The sequence below is a fragment of the Amblyomma mixtum genome, chromosome 6 (assembly GCF_055824585.1).
Source record: "Amblyomma mixtum isolate Tamu chromosome 6, ASM5582458v1, whole genome shotgun sequence".
Classification (NCBI taxonomy): Eukaryota; Metazoa; Arthropoda; class Arachnida; order Ixodida; family Ixodidae; genus Amblyomma; species Amblyomma mixtum.
Window position 1 is genome coordinate 106,492,423 of NC_143017.1, and position 16,037 is coordinate 106,508,459.

At 43.7% G+C, this 16,037-nt stretch overlaps 1 protein-coding gene across 2 annotated transcripts in view; it reads right to left on the minus strand.

The window, feature by feature from the left end:
- The window catches only part of LOC149339935 (glycoprotein antigen BM86-like), a 66,145-nt gene extending 56,617 nt beyond the window's left edge, over positions 1-9,528 (minus strand). For both annotated transcript variants that reach the window (XM_089548643.1, XM_089548644.1), the window contains exon 1: positions 9,282-9,528. The gene's annotated coding sequence lies outside the window, so the exon portion shown is untranslated. The remainder of the gene's footprint in view (positions 1-9,281) is intronic.
- Between the last annotated feature and the right edge of the window lie 6,509 nt (positions 9,529-16,037).

A 16,037-nucleotide genomic window follows, 5' to 3' on the forward strand; every position in this document is an offset into this window, starting at 1 on the left:
TCTGCCCACCTGACGTTCCGCCGCCCCTCGATACGCTTGCTTCTTTTGGAATCCAGTCTGTTGCCTTTCTTCGCGTTACGTGTCCCGCCCAAGCCCATTTCTTCTGTTTGGTTTCGACTAGTATATCATTAACTCTCTATGTTGCCTCACTCACAGAGCTCTCTTCCTTTCGAGCGATACTAGTAACTGCCATTCATGATTTCAAAGTAGGAGCACTCTACCTCGTTGTTATTTTCACATGATTCACTCGCATGGCCCAGACCTGCGGCCACTACCTGCCCTAAGTAGATGTCTTCTCTTACCACTTCCAACGCTTCGATGCTTGTTGTAAGCTGCTGTTTGTTAGTTTGTTTGTTTATTGGGGTTTAACATCCCAAATCAACTCAGGCTATGAGGGACGCCGTAGTGAACGGCTCCGGAAATTTCGACCACCTGGGTTTCTTTAACCTGCACTGACATCGCACAGCACTCGGGCCTCTAGAATTTTGCCTCCATCGAAATTCGGCCGCCGCGGCCGGGATCGAACCCGCGTCTTTCGGGTCAGCCGCCGAGCGCCGTAACCACTGAGCCACCGCGGTGGGGCTGAAATGCTGTTCCCTTCCGAGGCTGTCGAACAGTACTTTAGTTTTATGCCTATACATTTTTAGACCCACCGTTCTCTCTTGCCTGAATACGTCCTCGGTCATGGTTTGAAGCTGGTAGCTTGAGTTACTTAGCAAAGCGATTACATCAATGAATCGTAGAATACTAAAGTATACTCCTTTTTTTTTTATCCCCAACTCTTCCCAATGCGTACTTTAGAATACCATCTGTAAACAGGAGCCGAATTACTGGACAGGTAGTGACTGCCTTCGTACCACGCTTCGTTATTGGTATTTAATTACTTTGTGTATGCAGCAGCTACAGATATTTTTCAGTACTTTCCATATGCTTCTTGTACACCGTAGTTTCATAATGTCGGCTTAACTGCCGAGGTTTGGACTAAGTCAAATGGTTTCTTGTAGTCTATGAACGCTATATACGTAAAGGGGTTGGTTAAATTCTGCACATTTGAGAATATGGTTTATTATTGAGCAGCCTTAACGACAGCAAGCGGGGTCGTTTGGTTTATTGTAGTGCAAGTTGGGATTGATTATATTATCGTTTACTTTAGTAAAGGCCTTGCAGGCAACCGACAGCAAAGTGATCGGTCAGTGATTTTCCAAGTCCTTGACATCCTCTTTTGTGCGGATTAGCATAATATTATTGTTTTTCCAAAATTCCAATACGGTCGTGGTCATGAGAAGTTGCGTATGCAGGGTAGCCAGTTTTTCCAGCCCATTCTCCCTACGGTCCTTGAATGATCTTCAGCTCTTGGTATTCAGCAGCTGCTTTCCTACTTTGTATTGCTTGCAAGGCTTTCTTTACTGTCTCTTTCTTTGCCTGCGTAATGTCTAATTCCTCTACACACCTATCTCCATCATTATCGTCGTGATTACAGGTATTTAGGCTACTGTACAGATCTGCGTAGAACACCTTAGCTACTGCACTACCTTATCTACATTGGTAATGACAATGCGTTCCTTGTGTCAGGGCGCAAATCTGATTTTTGCCTATGTCTAGTTTCCTTTTGACAGCTCTTAGGCTGCCTTCGTTCTTCAGCGCATGCCCGTTAATCTCTTCATGCAGTAGTTACCTATGCTGGTTACCTTACTCTTAACTACTAACTGCTGCAGCTATGCAAATTATATTGTATCTACTGGAGATAGAGGCTCTCAAGCTTTCGCGTTTATTAATCATATTTTTGGCCCCCTGAATGAGCCTACTCTTATCTTGTTTGTTTACCCGCCGCGGTAGCTCAGTGGTTATGGCACTCGGCGGCTGACCCGAAAGACTCGGGTTCGATCCAGGCCGCGGTGATCGAATTTCGATGGACGCGATATTCTAGAAGCCCGTGTGCTGTGCGATGTCAGTGCACGTTAAAGAACCCCAGGTGGTCGAAATTTCCGAAACCCTTTACTATGGCGCCCCTCATAACCTGAGTCACTTCAGGACGTTAAGCCCCGTAAAAACCAACCTTCGTATCATGCTTAGACATTCTACCCCCTACTTCTATTGCGACCATGGTAATGATGTCTGTGAGATTACCATTCATTGCTTGAACACTAAGGACGTTCTCCTCGGTTAAAGCGAAATATCTGTTCTGCATCGAGATCCTGAAATCTTCTATTTTCTTACTGTTGATGGACTCCTCCCATACTAGTTTCTGCCGCCGCGGTGGCTCAGTGGTTATGGTGCTCGGCTGCTGACCCGAAGGACACGGGATCGATCTCGGCCGCGGCGGTTGAATTTCTTCGGAGGAGAAATTCTAGAGGCCCGTGTACTGTGCGATGTCAGTGCACGTTAAAGAACCCCAGGTGGTCGAAATTTCCGGAGCCCTCCACTACGGCTTCTCCCATAGCCTTAGTCGCTTTGGGACGTTAAACCCCATAAATCAACCAACCAACCATACTAGTTTCTGCCGTCTCTCTGCGTTCTAGGCTAAATCGAAATCTTAGCATCCTGTGGTCACAAGATTTTGCCTTTCCGAGCTTCTCCTCACCCTTCACGATGCCAGGGTGCACACAGAATGTGGAATTTATTTCGTTTTCAATCTCGCCATTCGAGCTATTCCACGGTACACTTCCGATTCTCGCGTTTGCAGAGGAAGGTATCCATGATGCGTTAAATGTTCCGTTCTGCAAACTCTACTAATAATTCAGCCCTGTTATTCCCAGAACCTAAGAAATATTCGCCGACTGGTGTCCAACCTGTTTTTAGCCAACCTTGGGAAAGATGTCGTCTATCAGTCGAGTGCTCTGTGTTCTTAGTTTTCATGTAATCGATTCCACATTTATGTCGAAACTTTCGCGGCCTGGTCATCCCGAATGAATGCAGACGCGTAGGCTCGTAGCAGCTTCAATTTGTACCTCTTGTTGAGCTTAATTATGATAACTACCATCCTGCGGTAATGCTATATTTACTTTATGTTGCCACTTATATCTTTATTGATTAAGCATCGCACACCCAGTTCTTGCCTGTCCGCTAAACCACGATAGCACAATACAAGCCCACTGTTTAGCACATTATACGCCTCAGCTGTCCTTCGCGCTTCACTAAGCCCCATGATATCCCATTTAATATCCACTAGTTCTTCAAACAGCATGTTTATGCTAGCCTCAGTGGGTAAAATTCTAGTGTTAAACGCTGCCGAGATCAGTTTCGGATGGCGGCCTGTCCGGAGCCAGAAATTATTTGCATTGTGCGTATAGGATCGTGTTAATAAAACACGTTGATCTCATCCCTGCGTACTTATTCAGGCAGTGCACGAGCCACGTTTATGTGACTAGAAATGGCGGCAGTTCGTATTGTGGGTGCGAAAAGGTGCCAGTGTACTTCCGCTTTCAGCTATGCGACACCCATCTTACGTCTGGAACACAGATACTTCACAACCTTGTCACCCGGATCACTCAAACGCTACCGCACCGTGTCTTTATGTCGTCGTTCGGGCTACCGGATGCTTTAGCCAATCATTGCTTTTTTCAATATAAGGTAAAAACTAAAAAATGAGAACGCCAAGCGTGGGCGGGAAAACGAAACAAAATATTCTTTTTTTAGTTATGGCAAATCATTTCGCTCGATATAGGTATATACAATGCGAGACAGAAATCTCCAGGAAGCGCAAAATGCGGTGGTCAGGGCGTCTAAATGCGGTGTGCGCCAACGACCTGAAGCGAAGCGTGGGCTGAGACGCCGTAGTGGAGGGCTCCGGCTCAATTTCAATTACCTGGGGTTCGTTAACGGGCACTAACATCGCACAACACGCAGGTGTTGTCGCATTTCCTTTCAGTCAGTCTTTCAATTTTCCTACCACGAGTGACAGCGCGCGAGTCCGGGCTTTGACCTCCAGAAGTGGTCAGGAGTCATCGACCGATACGAAGTTAAGCGGTTCTGTTCTCGCATCAGCATCCTGGAGACTTGTCCCCTATATCACTTAAGGTTAGTGTTGTTGTTTTTTTTTTGCAAAAGCATAGCAACGCAGCTTGAATGTTTCTTCTATGGAGAGGTGATTATGAAAAGTTTTCAAATGATTCCTTCAACGGCAGGCCTTTGTTATGAGTGTTTAAAGAACGTAAGTTATCACTTCGTGTGTTCTCAATGTTTCGCGACGCAGAAACTTAAAAATAAAGCTCCCTTAACCAAGCGCAAGACACTGCTTATGCTTCGTCAGCCGTAGGCTATTTAAACACGGCATTACGTTCCGGATATAATGCGTGCGTAAGTAGCTGGGCTTGTTGGTGGCGTACCTACAACAAGTTAAACAAAACTCTAATCTGGGCGAGTTGGTTCATAGCTTGAAAGCGGTGCGTACTTGCGCAAAAGACGGGACGAAGGCAAGGAAACAAAAATGGCATGTACAATGCGCAACTTCCAACTAGTTTATTTCATAGATAGCTACACATTTATACCGTATAGGTCAAACACAGCGATAAAAACCATAGCATGCCCATTTTACGTCAGCATACCGCCACCACAGGTGCTGCTTGATTACATCAAAAGTTCCAACAACCCCCGGCACTGCTATCAAGAAGGAAAGAAGAATCATGAGGTGAAAAATGAGGAAAGGTAACATTAAAAGATATCGTAGCAAAGCAGCATCAAAACCAAAACCAAAAACCAAAGGCATGTCAAAGCGTAAAAGCAATTCATCATAGCAAAAGCAGTGTCAAAAAAAGGCAAAACACAACACTAAAACAGCCGGTCAACAGAATAAAAAAACGCATTGCAACGAAGAATTCAAATAAGAATCGAAGGCTAGGAAACCCAACAACAGTACGACCCGAAATAAAATGGAAACCTGAGGCGCAGGAAAATTTACACGTGTCCGTCTAAAAAAGTCACCTCTTTGTTAAGAAGTAAGATAGATAGATAGATAGATCTTTATTTAGACAACAAGGTCTCGGATACAGGGGCAAAAGGCAGATGCACTCTGCCTGACGGGGCCCAAGCACCCGACACAATGCTCAGAACAAGCGGCAAAAGAAGCAAGAGCTTCATACACTCTCATTACAAAAAACAACACATAATTATACAAGGTAAAAGTAGGAGGAAGGTGCATACTTTTGCAATGACATAATTAAAGTAAATATTTACAAGGCACATCACAACAAGAAAAACACGAGAATTCAAAGAGTTGACGGAAAAACAGGGACATCAAGAATTTTAATCATTCGGGCGAGAAAGGAGGTAAGCTTTAGCATTTCTATTGAATGACTTTTGGGAAACAGATTTGTGAATAATTTCTATGGCCTGTGTATGTTTATTTAGAAGACTGGGAATTAAATATGAAAGCATTTCGGTTCCATAGTTAGTCCTTACGAATGGTACTCTGTAACTGACGTGTCTTAATTTATAAGGCGCGTCACTACTAGAGTTTAATTGAACATATTTAGTGGGATGATGTTTGAAATCGTTAAACACATAAGAAAGCAGTTTCAACTCAAATAATTCATTGACTTTTAGAATAGAATGCTTAGAGAAGTACAAACCTGTATGATCATTGTATGCAAGGTTTTCGACATATCGTATTGCTTTTTTCTGTAATGTTATCAGCCTCGTGAGGTTAGTTTTCGTTGTAGATCCCCAAACAAGTAAACAATAATGAAGATGTGATTGAATTAGGGTATAATATAACTGCCACTTCAGCCATTTCGGAACAAGGTCTCGAAGTTTATATAATACACATAATGACCTTGATATGCTGGCATGAATCTTATTAATATGCAGGGTCCAACTCAAGTGTTCTTCAAAGATTATGCCTAAAAATTTGTAGGAAGAAACACGCTCAATTACGCTATTTTTGAATGTAAGATTAATTTCACTGTTATCAGGCTTGTTACGTGCCTTAAATACAATAAGCTTTGTTTTATTAACATTTAACTCTAGTTTATTTATATTCAACCATAAAGACAATTCTTGTAACCATGCATTTGCCTCAGCCTGAATATTACTGAGATGCATGCCAGAAAAAAATACACTGGTATCATCTGCATATAAAATTATTGTGGGAGTTCGAGGGATGGCTATTATATCGTTGATATAAAGAATGAAAAATACTGGACCCAAAATAGACCCTTGTGGGACACCGTATATTAATTGACCAGGTTGTGATTGATGACCATTCAAACATGTATACTGAACGCGACCGGAAAGATAAGTACGGATCAGATTTAAGGCAACTCCTCGAATGCCATAAAACGGTAGCTTATAAAATAAAATATCATGTTTAACTGAATCAAATGCCTTCCTGAAATCTAAAAAAAGTCCAACTGTAAATTGTTTGTCATCCATATTAGAAAATATTTTTTCCTTTATACTAAGCAATGCCATTTCTGTTGACTTCTTCTCACGAAATCCGAACTGTTCGTTAACAAAAATTTGTCTGTCGTCAAAGAACTTACACAGTCTGATTTTGATCAAATATTCCAGCAGTTTAGAAAACAAAGGGAGTACAGATATAGGTCTGTAGTTGTTTATATTGTCATAAGGGCCACCTTTGTGTAAAACAACCACTCTGGCAATTTTCATACCATCTGGAAAAATACCTTGAACTAACGCGTTGTTACATATATGTTGCAAGGGCAAGCTAATTAGATCGGCAACAGCAATAATAGGCTCGGCCTTAATTTAATCTGCGCCTGCCGCAGTGGATTTGTCTAGGCTTCTAAGAAATGTGAATACTTCATGTTCGCTGCAAGGATTCAAGAATATGGAACTACCAATTGGAGAGGCAATATACTGAGCATTTTCATGATTTCTATCCTGCTTCTGAGATGATTCGCCAGAGGATAGGAAATGAGCATTAAACTTGTCTGCCAAAGCAGCGCCACTGTATTCAACGCCATTGAATGTTAATGTGCTGGGAATATGGGTTGTCGCCCTTCCCAAGAGGTCGCTCAAACAATCCCATATTTTCTTAGGGCAATTGGAGACTGCTGAAAATTTATTCTGATAATACTGTTTCTTAGCTTTTTTAATATCAGAGCCTAACTTATTTCTAAGTTTTTTGTATTCCTTAAGAATGACTGGATCTTTTGATTGGATGAATTTGTCAAAAAGCCTGTCACGGGTTTGAATTCGTCGATATAACTCTCTCGTAACCCACGGCTTTCGAGACTTTTTGTGAGTTTTTCCCACTGTCAAAGGAAATGCGGTATCATATTTGCTTTTTACTAACTGAAGAAAGATATTGTACGCTATACTAGGATTTAACTCATTGTAAACTTCGCTCCAGGCAGTGCTTTCCATCATGGATCTAAACCTAGCTAAGTTTTCTTGATTGAAACTGCGATATACTATCTGGGGAGTTGGTACTTGCTTCCTTTTTTTTATCGCCCGAGGAAAAAAAAACAGAATATAGGCAGATGGTCGCTCAAATCAAATGTAAGCACACCTGATAGCACTCTTGATAACTCATGATTTGTAACACATAAATCTAATAATGAGTCCCTCTCTAAGGTTATTCTTGTTGGTGACTGAATAACATTGGTGCAGAGAAATGCATCAATGGCTTCACAAAAAAGACGTCGCGGGGAGCTGTTTGTCAAAAAATCAATGTTAAAGTCTCCAACCAAAACAACAGGGATATTTACGATACAAGCATATTCAAGAAGATCACGCACAAACTTGATAAATTCGGCACTTTCACTTGATGGGGGCCGATAAATGCAAGCGATCAGTGTTCCATGACATTTTATAGCAACCGATTCGTAGTGGGTATCGACAAGAGAAAAATCTGATAAAACTTCATAGTCAAAGTTTTCTTTAACATACAATGCGACGCCACCTCCTCTACGGTTTTCTCTGAACACGCCTTCAAACTTGTAGCCACGAAAGAAGATAACATCATTTTGATTTGTGAACCATGTTTCGGTGTACGCTAGTATATCAAATCTGTGATTCAGGGAATCCAAAGCTGATTGCATTTCAAAGTGCTTATTTTTTAGACTTCTAATATTCAAATGAAAGACTGACATCCTGTCATTTTCGTGAACAAGACAACTGCGCACCGCAGAGTTAAAAGATAAAGCATCGTAGTAAGGAGGCTTTGTTTGTGATGCCATAAAAGAAAAATAATGAAAAAAACTGATCAGTAAGGCGAAGTAGAGGCGGTGCCTGCTCAGATGATATTTTCCAGGTCAGCAACACACGCGATCCGTATTGCCGTTTCACCCTGGCACTTGCGCACAAAAAGCTTTCCATTACTGTGCCAAGCATATTCGTACTGCTTTTCTGTGGCCCTTGTCCTCATCATCCACATGAGCTTTTTGTTCTGCGCTGTTAAATTGTCAAGAAAGTACACTGTGGATTCAGCTTCCCGCATACTTTGCTTTTTTGCCATCCATTGGTCCTTCGTAGCACGTGAGGAAAAGCGAACCAGAACAGCCGGGGTTTTGCCACGTTTAGCGGGCAGTCTATGAAGGCCTTCAACGTCGTACTCAGTCAACTGAGGAAGCTCTAGGTCCTGGGCTATAGCATTGATTTTTTGGAACAAGTTTTCATTTTTGGTTTGCGCAAGTCCATGTACTTCCAAGTTATTCCGCCTGCTGTACTGTTCCAGACTGTTTATTTGCTGTCGTAGTTCGCAGACTTCGGGGTTAGTGTTCTCTGACTGAATCTGTGCCTCAATCTTTTCAACCCTTTTTGATAAGGTGACAATCTCAGTGGACTGAAGCTGCATTTTGGCCAGCACTTCATCATACTGATCTGAAAGATGCTGAACAGACTTTTCCATACTTTCCACTGTCTCTTTTACCTGGAAAAGGATATCTAACTTCTGTTTGATTTCCGGTAGTTCACACAGCTTTTTGTTGATTTCCATTAGCATCCTTTCTGTCATAGACTGCTCCTTCTGTACCTTTGTTACAATTTTTGAGCCTCGAGCAGCTGAAACTACACATGTTTGACACTTCCAACTTTTTTTTATCGATATCTGTCATTGCTTTGTAGGCAGCTTTCGTCGTATTAGAACAAGCGCCTAAGTGGTAACCGTATCGGCATTCTGAGCAGGTAAGGGACGAGCCCTCTGCTGGAAGTGACTGATTACAAACCAGGCATATATCACAAACAGGATCACCCATAGCACTCGCGATGGAAAAGCATGCGGCACAATAGAAAACAACTACAGCAACAGCACAGACTCAAGCGGCAGCGGCGTTTGGCAGAAGGTTTCTTATGTCTTCAATAAGTGAAAGCACACCAACCTGCAAAGTGAAGGATTTGCAGTTACTCTGTGCCGCTGTTGCTTCCGCCACCGCCGCTGAGCAAGTGTGGCGGGCACAGGTGAGCCTTGTCCTTTTATATGCTCCTGGCTGGCGCTGCTTGTGTCGTTATCTTGCGGGGCCGATCGTCGTCGCTCTTGCCACTTTAGTTCACCAGGTGTATCGCTGCAAGCCTGTCCAAGAACTGCAAAGTGAAGGATTTGCAGTTACTCTGTGCCGCTGTTGCTTCCGCCACCGCCGCTGAGCAAGTGTGGGGGGCACAGGTGAGCCTTGTCCTTTTATATGCTCCTGGCTGGCGCTGCTTGTGTCGTTATCTTGCGGGGCCGATCGTCGTCGCTCTTGCCACTTTAGTTCACCAGGTGTATCGCTGCAAGCCTGGCCAAGAACTGCAAAGTGAAGGATTTGCAGTTACTCTGTGCCGCTGTTGCTTCCGCCACCGCCGCTGAGCAAGTGCTAATGCAGTACTAATGCATTTATCTTCGGAGTTAGTAATATGAAATGCCTCAATAATTTCTCTCTGAAGTTTGGTCTTAGCATGTGCCAATATTGTGGTGCCTCTGAGCAAAGGCTTGCATTTGTGACTGATGACGTGCTCCGGAAGGCTTCGTTTTCGTTGTTTTTTACAGTCCTCTTGTGTTCACGCAGTCTTTTGTTGACGCACTTTCCTGTTAACAAGGGTAATATGCTAACATGTGTTTGTTTACATGTCGTTTGTGTTTCCTTGTTTTCATCGCGTCTTTTGCGCAAGTACGTACCCCTTTCAAGCTACAACAAATGCATATCTGGGCATCCTTGGCGTGAAAATTAAAATTAACTCCGAAGAAGTATAGAAGTACTATGTAAAAAGCAAATAACAGGTAAACGACAACCTCCCCGATATTATATGACGTCAAGTATAGCACAGATTTCGAAGGCAAATTTGAACAATTTAATCGGCATTTTCAATCAGTAGTCTCTCTCTCGGCTTGCCCTGCTACCGGCTTACAAACTGTAAATGAGTTTACAGAAATGGGTGACTTTACTTTCACAGAACTTGGAATAGTGTTGCTTTTGCAGAAACTCAAGGTGAACTCGGCACTTGGCCCAGATCATATACTAAATTACATCCAAAAGAATTGTGCTGCTTCTGTCATGTCTTTTGTGCAACACTTCCAGAAATCAATTAATATCGTCGCTTCACCTGATGATTGGAAAAGCGCCAACGTAGTCCCTGTATATAAAAGCAGCAACAAAACAAACAATAAACTACAGACCAATCTCTCGTACCCGTGTATAATGTAAATCGTTACAGCACATTATTTACAGTAGTTTAATTACCCACCTCCATGATAACTTTTTCCCCACACAGGATGGTTTCAGGAAAGAATTTTCTAGCGATACGCAATAGATAGAATTTACACATCAAGTTTCTGTGTCAGTTAACAGTGGCAATTAGGTTGACTGTGTTTAAGCCTTTGATTCGGTTGCACACAATTTACTGTTACTGAAGTTGCCTACGCTCAAAATTCCACGTGTCCTGCTGCAATGTTTTGAAGCATATGTTGTCAAGAGAAAAAAAAAGGCTGTGGCTAGAGTTCCGTCCAGACGGAACTAAAATTTGCGCTAGAGTTCCGTCTAGACGGAACTACAATTCGCGCTAAAGTTCAGTCCAGACGGAACTGCATGTAGCGATGGAGCTCCGTCCAGACGGAACTGTATCTGACACCATACAGTTCCGTCCAGCATCATCTGCCACAAGAGTTACGTGAAGACGGAATTAAAGCTGGCGTTAGGGATTGGGAAACCAGTTTGCTTGCAGACTTTTGCATGTTTATTTTAAAAAGTGGCAATCCTGTTCCGCCTAATGTGTGACAGGATATTCTGCTCCATCATTTTATTTTTCAAGCAGTCAGTGAGAAACGGCAATAGAACGAGTTTTTTCTTTGGTTTGTTGGTTCAATTGCATAATGCTTGCTGACCGTTTGTGTACGTCTTAGTCTTTTTCGCGCTACGCCATCTTGCAGCAAAAACAGCGACAGGGCTTCACATCACTTCGCGAAGAGTTTCTGCACTCTGCTTCTAACAGTGGCATTTTCCCGATCCTGCTTGCGTGCACGGAGGTTATACCTTCGAGGATGTAACTGAACGCAGTACGCGGACAGATATTTTGGTGCCGTATACATGCGTAGAGAGAACATCTGGGTACAGCTTTGTCAACTGGTTATTCCAGAGGCAAAGAAATGCTTTATGTGGGTAGAAATCACCCATTTTGTATAGTATGGAGAGTACGGACATTAGACAGTTTTAGTTTTACGTACGTAGAACCTTCACGCACGTAAACGTGAGCAGTCTACGTAGCGTACGCTCGTGTCGCTTCATACAGTTTTAGCTACACGTACAGGACGCAAACTGTGTAGACCTGCCATAGAGCCTAAAAAATGCGCTAGCATGTTGTGCCGCGCCATCTAGTAGACATAAAGAAAACTAATTTTGTTTAGTCGAGCTGCTTGGAGCGGAGCCAGGCCAAGCCACAGTGCGGGCGCTAAATACTTTCCCCCTTTCTTCTGACAAACGTTGAGCGATTTCATTCCACCGAACTGTATGTTGCATGCTATCTTCAAAGGGATTGCATTCCTTTACGTCCCGCGGCATATTGAAATCATTGCTTTTCGAGAACTCATGTTGACGACGTGTGCGTATGGAGTCAAAACGTGCACCGTTTTGCTTTTCCCGCTGACTGTGCCGAGGGTCTCGCGATGTTTTGAGCTTCGCGTGGTCTTGCGAGACCTTCGGCACACTGGTTGCTATGACGACCACAAACGCTTCTCCGTCAGGCTTAGGAGCTGCTGAAACGGATTTCTTTATGGAAAACAAAAGCTAGTTCTCACTTAAAACTTCATGCAAGAGCAAGAATGGACCAACTGAAGGCAAATACAGCAGTTTACAACACGATACCAGGTCGAGGGATTAGCGACGAAGCTGTTATCGTTGCGAAGCGGGCGGGCAGGGCGCCGCCATCTTGCCAACGCCACGTACGCAAGCTACCTGATGACCGCCATGCAAAGATCCGAATCTCACGTACGTCCGTGCGACCCACGCAGACACTTCACATTCCGCGCATGCGCACTTGTGGCCCGTAGGCGCACTACCTCCGGGAAGCTTCTAAGTACATGAAACTAAAACTGTCTATTGTATGGACGGAACCCTAGTTGCAGTAAATATTCCGTCTGGACGGAACTGCAGCGGCAGCAAATATTGCGTCTGGACGGAACGCTAGACACTCCGAAAAAAAAAAAGTCACGTTATCGAAGGAGTGAATTCATCGGACGTTGCATTTCGCAAGGGCCTCTCATGCAAAACTCAACTAGCACTCTTCCTTCATGACTTACATGCTAATCCCGACCGTAACATGCAGACCGATGCCATTTTTCTAGATTTTGCGAGAGCCTATGACAAGGTCCCTCACCGCCGACTATTACTAAAACTTTCGGAGCTCAACCTACACGCTAATATTTTAAAATGGATTGAAGAATTTCTAACTAATCGTTCACAGTCTGTCTATGTTAACGGCCACCTGTCTAAGTTCGTCCCAGTAACATCCGGTGTACCACAAGGATCAGTCCTTGGTCCCCTTCTATTCTTAATATATATTAACGACTTGCCCATGCATGTTTCCTGCAACATTAGAATGTTCGCCGATGATTGTGTCATTTACCGTGCCATTAACAATCGTGATGATCAACACACCCTTCAGGCAGATCTTAACAGTGTATTAAACTGGTGCAATAATTGGTTGATGTCCCTTAATCCTACTAAATGCAAACTCATGTCTTTTTCTCGTCGTCGTAACCCTTATCGCTTTTATTACTCTGTTTCTAATACACCGATCGAGCTAACAGAATCGTATAAATATCTGGGAATCACCGTCTCTCCTGATCTCCCATGGCGCGCTCATATTAGTAACATCATTTCAGCATCAAATAAAACACCAGGTTTCCTGAAGCGTCACCTCCGTCTTGCCCCACTTGAGGTAAAGCTGCTCGCGTACAAATCATTGGTAAGACCAAAATTAGAATATGCATCTGCCATCTGGAACCCACATCAAGTATATCTAATCACTGCATTGGAATCTGTTCAAAATCGTGCCGTCCGGTTCATTCATTCCTCATACTCGTACGACACCAGTGTTTCAGCTTTGAAAGTGAAATCCGGATTGCCACTACTTTCATTTCGTCGCCGCATCGCTAGCCTCGCTCTTTTCCACAAGTTTTTTTATTCTTCCTTGAACCAAGCACCGTACATCACAGCCGCAGCACGCATATCTCACCGCACCAGTCATCCACTGCAAGTTGCACGCGCACCATCGCACACTACTACTTTTTCTGCATCGCTCTTTTCTCGAGCAGCTTCAGACTGGAACGGCCTTCCCTATGATCTGGTCGTCATCGCTTCGCCATCTGTTTTTCAAGCGCGTGTAACAGATCATCTTCAATGTTAATCATTGCTGTTTTTTCACATTTTCAAGTGTATTCCCACCCCTTATGTAACACCCCCTGAAAAGGGGGCCTTTAAGGAATAAAACTGAACTGAACAGTCTTGTCGTGTGTCCCCCAAGGATCAGCGTTGGGCCCTCTTCTTTTTTAAATATTGCCACGTTTCCATTAGCAGCCGCTGGGCGGCTGCTCTAAGCAAGTCGCGTGCACCAGCGAGCGAAAGAAAAAGAAGATCGGGTCCGGCCTCCTCTGGGTGCTCTTGGCTTGTTTTCCAGTGCCGTCCAGGTCAACCCCCCATTAAAGCCTTTTGATTACGAGCCCCAACGGCTAAGTAACACTGGTGGAGGTGCATTCAAGATCCCATGTCCCGGACCTCTTCTCGCAGCGGTTCATCGAGTCCCGACCGACTCCCGCTGGTGTCTACGCCCGTACATCGCAGCAGCCGCCGCATTCACGGCCTCTCCCCAGAGTTCGGTCTCCTTCCCGACCGCCGCCCCGTTAAGCTTCATCCCATGTCGCAGGCGAGTTCCCCTCATCTAACCCTCCAGCCGCCGAGGCGTTCAGCGCGATCCCGCCAAAACTGCAGCCGTCGCCAACTTCCCTACTCCCTCCGACAAGAAGACAGTCCGGCGTTTCTTGGGACTCTGTGCCTATTACCGCCGATTCATTGCAAACTTTTCACGAATTGCTGCCCCGTTGACGCGTCTCACCCGAGATGATGTCACCTTCGCCTGAACAGACGAACAGCAAAAGACATTCGATGAATTACGGCACCGCTTGCAAACAACGCCTGTGCTTGCACACTTCGATGCCCACGCCGAGACCCTGGTTCACACGGAGGCAAGCAATGTAGGCCTCGGCACTGTGCTCGTAGAGTGGAAAGACGGCGCTGAGCGCGTCATCGCGTACGCTAGCCGGACTTTGTCTCGTGCTGAATCCAATTTATTTATTTATTTATTTATTTCGAATACCCTCAGGGCCCGGGTCGGGCGTTACAGAGGGGAGTGGAATACTCAACATAATTAAGATAAAAGCACAGGCACATATATATATATATATATATACATATATATACACATATATATAGGGGTGTCAAAAACAGTGCAAAAATAGTAAGGAACACCAGAAGGTAACAATAAACATCCAAGAATTCAATACAAGTACTACAAGTAAGGAACACCAAAATATAACTGTAGAACACAATACAAGTAGCAATACGGGGGTAAAAAATAAATAAGCAGTGCGTAACGATTAATCAGGAACACCAAAATGAGCTTTTAAGGCATTTTTGAACAATGTAACATCAGTAATAGACACAAGATCTTCGGGAAGGTGGTTCCACTCTGTTATTGAGCGCGGGAGAAATGAATTATGAAAGGTATTCGTGTGGCATGCGAAAGATCCAATTTTATGACGATGGTCCACGCGATGTGACACATAAGAGGGCCGGTGGAGTAAAAGATTGTGAAGTGTGTCGTGGTAGTATATTTTATGGAGCAAACAAAGTCGCTGTATCTGACGTCTCAAGGAGAGTGGAGGTAGGTGTAATGTGTTTTTCATGTTAGTTGTGCTGGCAGTACGATGATAATTACTGAGAATGTAGCGAGCAGACCGATTCTGAAGAGCTTCGATGGTTGTTACCAGATGATCAAGGCCGGGATCCCATACAGAAGCAGCATACTCAAGCTTTGGACGGATAAGTGTTTTATAAAATTGTAATTTAAGAGATGAAGAAATGTTCGCAAAATTACGTTTCAGATAGCCTAGAGATCTGTTAGCGTTGCTAGTTATATAGTTGATGTGCTGTTCCCATGATAATTTGGATGAAAATAAGACGCCCAAGTATTTGTAAGATGTTACCTGTTCAAGCGGGGAATCCTGAAGAATATAAGAAGAAACATTAGAGTTAATTCGAGATACATGCATTAAGTTACACTTGTTAGAGTTAAGAGTCATTAACCAATCCTGACACCATGCAGTTACTGCGTTAAGGTCTGATTGCAGAATCTTTTCGTCATTGGGATTGGTTATTTCACGATAAATTACACAGTCATCTGCGAAAAGGCCAGCGCGAGATTGAATTTTGGTGGGTAAGTCATTTATGTAAATTAGAAAGAGCAAGGGAGCAAGAACGGAGCCTTGTGGCACGCCGGAATCAACGGGGACATAATTGGAGTCGATTTCGTTAATCGTTACGTATTGGGAGCGATTAGTAAGAAAACTTCTCAACCATGCAAAAACGTTGGGATCCAGGTTAAGTTGGTGT